Source organism: Peromyscus californicus, unplaced genomic scaffold (assembly GCF_007827085.1).
Source record: "Peromyscus californicus insignis strain IS unplaced genomic scaffold, ASM782708v3 Scaffold_20__1_contigs__length_68692818, whole genome shotgun sequence".
Lineage (NCBI taxonomy): Eukaryota > Metazoa > Chordata > Mammalia > Rodentia > Cricetidae > Peromyscus > Peromyscus californicus.
In genome coordinates, this window is record NW_026294503.1 from 66,161,724 (window position 1) to 66,169,098 (window position 7,375).

Below are 7,375 nucleotides of genomic sequence, written 5' to 3' on the forward strand. Positions count from 1 at the left end.
CTTCCCACCGTCTTTCCTTGGCCTGGTATCTGAATGGTATGTGGTCAGCCCCTAGTGCTCTTAGGGGGCAGTCGATGGCATCTGGGCTCGGCATGGCCTCAATGCACTCTCATTCCTCACCACAGCCTCCGTTTAAAGTGCACACTGACTTGGCCATCCTCAGTAGAGAGGGTGGGGTAATGTGCCTGGTCTCGGGGTACTGGCTGTCCTCGGTGACTTTGGATGCCGTGGGAAGGGTTGGGGACAAATGCTGAAGCTGGTTTCGTCTCCCTATTGTTGACCTCAGTCAGGTCTTTTTGCTCTTAATGCTCACGTCAGCCCTGTCACTTCTTCCTAACTCTGGCAGCTTCTTGGTAAGCCTCCGAACCCAGATAGGTCAGTTTGTTGTCCCCGGCTGGCAATGAGGGGCTTGTCTCTGGGGCTTTCTTGGGGGGGGGGTGGTGCTCTTGCCTCTTTAGAAGGACGGAGGGCATGATAGCTATGGGGGTGGGACACAGGGACCACCTGCTGCCTCTTCTCAGCCCTGTTCTCTCCTCGGGTACCTGTCTGTAGAGGTGTCTTTGTCCATCACAGTGTGATCGCCAAACAGGAACAGCAGCAAAAAAGCCCAAAATAAACAAACTCTGTAGTCCGCTCCACCCTACCTCCCTGGTCCTCCCCTGAAGACCTGCCTCTCCACCCCAGGGTGGGCACCCCTCAGGCCTGTCTGATCAGGCTACCTTTGGCCAGAGACTTTACTTCTTAGCCAGGGAGGGCATCTATCTACCTTTGCTGAGCTCAGACAGGACCCTTTCCCAGGCTTGTGAGGAGCCAGGGCTCCAGGGACTGAGTGCCCATTGAAGCAGGAAGCCTGTGGGAGTGAGAGCAGGAGACGGGGGATATTCAGTCCTGTTGGAGACTGCCTGGTCCTTCCTGGATACTCTCCAGAAATGCATGCATCTGGGCAATGCCAGCTGGGAAGGATGTGAGAACATGCTGTGGACTTCTGGGACTCTGGAGACCTACTCTTCCATCCTCTGGGTCTCCCTTTATCGCTCAGTCCCTGTGACCTCTGACCTCTCCCCCTAACTCTTGCCCGCTTCTCTTCTGTGCTGGCTCTCCCTGGCCTTCCTTGGCCTGTCCTCACAGTTAGGGAGGAGAGGCATCTGGCTGGATGGTCATATGGGAATGGCATTCATCTCTGTGTCATAGTTTCAGTCTCTTTTCTCTGCCTTGCTCTCTTCGGGATGGCCCGAGGCAGGTCCAAGGATTGGCAACCTCTCACTGCTCGCTCCATGAACATTGCCAGGAGTACTGGCCAGCCTGGAACTCAGCATCCGGGAGTCAGGGGACGATCGGGAAAGAGAGAGTGTCACTGCCCTGCTTTAGGGCAGGATGGGAAGGCCTCCACAGGCCTACTCAGGCTCTGTCTTCATGTTGGTTCTTTTCAAGTGTTCCTGAGCTGTTCGTGACAGAGGGCACTACCTGCTCAGTGTCTATTCCCTTTCTCGGGGTCTTCCCTGGGAGCAGGGCTGACCTGAGGCCGCAGGGGAGGCAGGGAACGTGGGAGCATGGCCTTCTGGCCTCTGAGCATCTGTGGCTGTGAGATAGGCATTTCTGAGGATTCCAGAGTGGGGACCGGGGAGCGGAGTGTGGCTTTGGGAAGGATGCAGGGCACAGAAGGGGTGGAGAGGTGAGGCCCCTTCTGTGTGCCAGTCAAGGAGCTCTGGGCCACCTTCCGGGAGGAGCCCGAGGCCTGGAGGAAGAGGAACTGTGGGGGTGGAGGAGAGGGAAGGTGCTCCGCACACAAGCTGGGAGGTGCAAATCTGTGTGGGATGGTGACCGTGGTGACAAGAGCTGGTATTACTGGAGTGTCGTAGGTGCTGTGGAGCTCAGAGGAACCACGACTTCCTCAGGAATCCACAGAGGCTACAATCCAGGCATTTCACTACTGGGCCAAAGTCCTTTGGTGGCTCCCTGTGCAGTCCCTCCACTTCCCAGATCTTTGGAGTTTCCTCCCCTTGGCAGCCCCACCCTGAGTGGCCACACCTGGACAGTGGAGTGGGGCCACGTTCTGTGTGGGACACCTGGACAGTGGAGTGGGGCCACGTTCTGTGTGGGACACCTGGACAGTGGAGTGGGGCCACGTTCTGTGGCCACACCTGGACGGTGGAGTGGGGCCACGCTCTGTGTGGGACACCTGGACAGTGGAGTGGGGCCACGTTCTGTGTGGGACACCTGGACGGTGGAGTGGGGCCACGTTCTGTGGCCACACCTGGACAGTGGAGTGGGGCCACGTTCTGTGGCCACACCTGGACAGTGGAGTGGGGCCACGTTCTGTGGCCACACCTGGACGGTGGAGTGGGGCCACGTTCTGTGTGGGACACCTGGACAGTGGAGTGGGGCCATGTTCTGTGTGGGACACCTGGACAGTGGAGTGGGGCCACGTTCTGTGGCCACACCTGGATGGTGGAGTGGGGCCACATTCTGTGTGGGACACCTGGACAGTGGTGTGGGGCCATGTTCTGTGTGGAACACCTGGACAGTGGAGTGGGGCCACGTTCTGTGTGGGACACCTGGACAGTGGAGTGGGGCCACGTTCTGTGTAGGACACCTGGACAGTGGAGTGGGGCTACGTTCTGTGGCCACACCTGGTCAGTGAAGTGGGGCCACGTGCTGTGTGGGACATCTCAGATGTGAAACGTTGACATCACACACAGTTTGACTAGACAGCGTTCATTTGCAAAGAGCCTCGGAGATGAGTCAGGATGCTGCAGATCCCTGGAGGCTATATCCTAGTCCAAGATGGGCTGTGAGGGTAACAGGCTGCTGGGTGGGTGCTATGGGACCGTGGCCCAGAGTTAGGACATCTGACTTCTGTTCTGGGGCTCTGCCACTTAGCAGCTGTGTGATTTATCAAATGCTTGGTCTCTAGATTCGTAAAATGAGGTTATACCGAATGGTGGCTGTTTTTGTTTTAGTTTTTAATTTTTCCCCCCAGTTTGGTTCAGTAAGGGCTCCGTAGCCAGTTGTCAACACCCCCTGCTCTGCCAGGCTCTCAGCCAGGGAACCCTGGGAGGGCAGGCATGCCTGACTGTGTAATGAGGACAGGCCTCAGGGCTGGAGGAGGCCGCAAGGCTAATTGAGCTCTCCCGTCCTCAGCCCACTTACCCCAATTTGTAGCTATTTGTTGTTGGCTGTTGACACGTTTGTGTCTGCCTTTCGGCTGAGCCGAGTTCCGTGAGCACAGGGATGGTGAGGGCTCCAGTCCCTGGACGCCACACTTCTTCACAGGGAATCTGGCACACAGTAGTTCTTGGTGGTAGCTCTTTCTGAGTAAAAGGTTGTCTTGTACACAGAGCGTCTGCTCCGTCTCCTGGGGCAGAGGGTTTATCACCAAGAGCTGAGGGATAGCTTGAGTTGCAGACCCCGAGTAGTCTGTGGAGGAGTCAGCATATGGATACCTGCGGCGAGAGGGTCAGCTGTGGGCTCTGCTTTGCAGGATCTGATTGTCTGCTTGCCTGGGCCGAGTTGGATAAATCTCATGTTGACATAGGGTCCTTGTCCTGGGGTCTCATGCAGGCCACCAGCAGGCCAGCTCCCAGAGGCCTGAACTGAGTTCTAAACATCCTACTCCTTGTATTTCCCATTCAGTGTCTGGGGGACCTTGACATCTTGACATAGCTATAATCTTGGAGGCTGGCTGCATATCATGGTGCATACCTTTAATCCAAGCACCTAGGAGGATCTCTGAATTTGAGGCCAGCCAGAGCTACATAGCAAGATCCAGGTCAGGTAAGGTTACATAGTGAGATCCTGTCTCAATAAATAAGATAGTTTGTTAAAAAAAATAAAAGAAAAGCTTGATGGTTGAGAAGGATGTGGCAGAGCAGCCCCCACATTTATTTACCCCAGAGACTCTTGAGGAATGAGGGATAAGAGACTTAGTTAGAAATAGAGGGAGAGAAAACAGAGAGAAAACACAGGATGGACTTGGATGAGCTTGGATCCTTATCCACCAGCACAGAGCTTTATTCCAAAGGGCTATTTATAACAATGCCAAGGGGTGGAGCAATAGACCTCCCTCTTGCTAGTTACAGTCAAGTGTAGACCCTTACAAACACGTGGTACCCAGGCCTGTGGTCCAATCAATCTCTTATGCAGTCCTGCTGGGTACAGCCACTAGGAAACCTAGTGGGCTCCAACAGAAGGGAAGCGTCTCCTTGCAAGCTTCCTCAGGAAGCCTCGATAGGTCCAGAGTGTAGAGAAATGCATACTCAGGGCAGGGCAGGTACAAGTCAGAGTGCCCAGGCTCTTCCTTTTTGCAGATAGGACCCAGCACAGAACATTTAGCTTTCCCTGGTCCAGGCTTCAGCTGCCCAGCCTTCCCTCAGGAAAACCAGCCCGTGGCCAGCACTGCGGGTGCACGGTTTTCAGGCCTGCCTCTGTGTGGAGAGGAGCAGGAAGAAGGATTGCACAAGAGGAACTGGCAGAGGGCCCCTGCTTCCGCTTACTCTTGATACCTTCCAGGGAGGGATGTGGGGCACAACCCGGGCAGCCTGGCTCCCCAGCAGCATCCTTTCATCTGCTTGCCAGCTAGGAGGAAATGACAGTCCAAGAGACAGTGTTCCCAGGGTCTACTGTGTCCAGCTCACCTCCAGCCCCGAGGACGACTCCTGCAGGTCACACACACACACACACACACACACACACACACACACACACACACGCACGCACGCACACGCGCGTGCACACACACGCACATGCACACGTGCACACACACACACACACACACACACACACACACACACGCTCAGCACCTGCTCCTCCTTGCCTCCTTAGAGCCTGCACACTGACCTTCAGCTTGTGCCTTCCATTCCTTTTTGCAGGGAGTCTTCCCAGAGAGTCCCTGCCCTTGTCCTCTGAGTGAGAGCTCTCCCTGAAGCCCTCACTACGGCAGGGGTGTTTCTTTGGCTATGGTTCTGTATCTGTAGGTAGAGTAGGCGAGCAGCTGTTGGTGGGCATCAGTTTCTGTGACTCTTAGGGAATGATCCCCCCTCCTTCCCCTCATCTTAGGGTCTGGGGACCCCATTTCCCTCTCCAAACATCTCTGCAATCTGGACCACTGGAGAAAGCAGCGATCTCACCTTCCCCTGCTCTTTCTTTGGTCATCCACTCAGGAAATGCTTTTGTGATTACCTCCTCTGTGCAACTGCACCCCAACTCCCACGACCCCCAAGACCAGTACTCCCTGAGTCTCAGTGCTGTGGGATGTTCTGTATGGCAAATGTGTTGCTGATTGGTCAATAAATAAATCACTGATTGGCCAGTGGCCAGGCAAAAAATATAGGCAGGACAAGAAAAAAAATAAAGCTAAAAAGTAGAAGGCTGAGTCAGAGAGACACTGCCAGCCGCCATGATGAAAAACAACATGTAAAGATGCCGGTAAGCCACGAGCCATGTGGCAAGGTATAAAAATGGATTAATTTAAGCTGTAAAAACAGTTAACAAAAAGCCTGCCACGGCCATACAGTTTATAAACAATATAAGTCTCTGTGTTTACTTGGTTGGGTCTGAGCGGCTGTGGGACTGGCAGGTGAGAGAGATTTGTCCTGACTGTGGGCCAGGCAGGAAAACTCTAGCTACATCTCAGAACCCCTTTCTATCCAGCTGTGGCTGCCGTCACCCCTGCCTGGCTGGTTCCAGCCTCCTCACTGCTCCCTCCCCTTCACTGCTCACAGCTGTTTGGAGCTGCCCCCTCCCTGGGGCTGCTTTTAGAGAGGAACAGGTGGACAGCTGACAAAGGAGACAGGGGAGTGGTGGGGCATGTCGGAGATGCTTATTTGTAAGCCCGGCTCTCTCCCTGAAGCTCTGGAGACTGCCTTTATCTGGCCTGATAGTAGACCGAAACCATGTTCTACTCCCTGTGGAGAGATCTGTGCACCTGCCAGGTGGCAGCAGCCTAGAGTGACACTAGGCACTGCTCCAGCTGACGAGCTGGCCAGATCTGGTAAGGAGCAGCCAGGTGTGGAGCCACCAGGCCCCAGGTGGCTCACACTCATGCCGTGGGTCCTCGGTGCCCGTGTAGGAGGCTTGCAGACGCCTGGAAATCGAAGCCTCAATTCCAGCTATTGGATCGCTGTATTCCTAGCACTGACATGGCCAAGGGGCTTCATGGGTGACCTCAAGCATTTATAACACCTGCTTTGCAGGACCTTGTGGCTGCTGGCCATCTGTATGGTCTCCTCCCTGTCCTCCAGTTGGGGATCCCCCTGACAGACGGAAATGTGGGAATCTCCACAGTAGCTGGTATGTGAAATGCTATCCTGGGTATGGCCTGTTTACTTGTCCCACAAAGAAGGTAGGAGTCCTTCCTTGTGTCCCATAATTCACATGAAAGTGTTCAGGCATGCCATCTCTTTTGGGCAGGCCCAGCACATCTGCATTCCCATTTTGTAGAGGACTGGGGTTTGCACCCAGATCTTCTGCCTCCTAGTCCAGCTCCCCACTCATGTTTGGGGGGCCTAGTCCCCCCAAACTCTGAGTTTTTAGAGGGAGTCAGGAGGTTGGGATAGGATATTAGCTTGGCATGGGCTGAGGAGAGGTGCCCGAGAGTCCGGGGATGATGTAGGCAAGAGAGTGTGGCAATGGGTGCAGCTGGGCTTCAGAAATGTCCTGTAAGACTGGCCAGCAGGAATCTGATAGCCTCAGCTCTTCTCGGAATCGCCTTCGGCTGTGTTCATAGAGGACGAACACACCGAGTAGGCTGGGATCTAATGACTGTTTTCAGCGGGCTCTTCCTCCACCTGGGGTCCATCTTGTCAGGCCATCGCTCCGCGGTCTGTACTTACTCATGTAATAGTAGCTCAGGCTGGGCCTCCTCCACCTGCTGGCCCCAGGGCCCTACAAATGGATGGAAGCAGATGAGGAAAACAGGAACACACAGGAGCAACATCCCCACTCTGACAGATTTCTGCAGCGTGTGCTTGCACAGGGGACAGCTGCAGACACACACGTGCTCTCACGGTCCCTAACCCAGGCCTGCATGTCGAGTCTCTGAGGTCCCTCACCTCCTCTCCGTAGACTGTTCCCCTTCCAGGCTTAGGAAGCTGAAGACTGAAGGCAGCTTGTGTGTGAGGCATTCCCAAAGCTTTCTACACCCCTGTGACCATCCACAGGGTGGGGGGCCGTTTTCACTTGGCCGTTGAAGATGCCGAGGAGCTGCACCGGAAACCACGTGCCCAAGTTTAGACAACCTTGTAGACAGAAGAACAGCATCCCCACTCCCCACCCCATCCCGAGACGTCTTCATCCTGGTCAGGGCAAAGGGACTTCATAGATAGAAGAGTTGGGGAGATTAGCCTGGATTGTCTGGGTGGATCCAGCATTGTTTCCT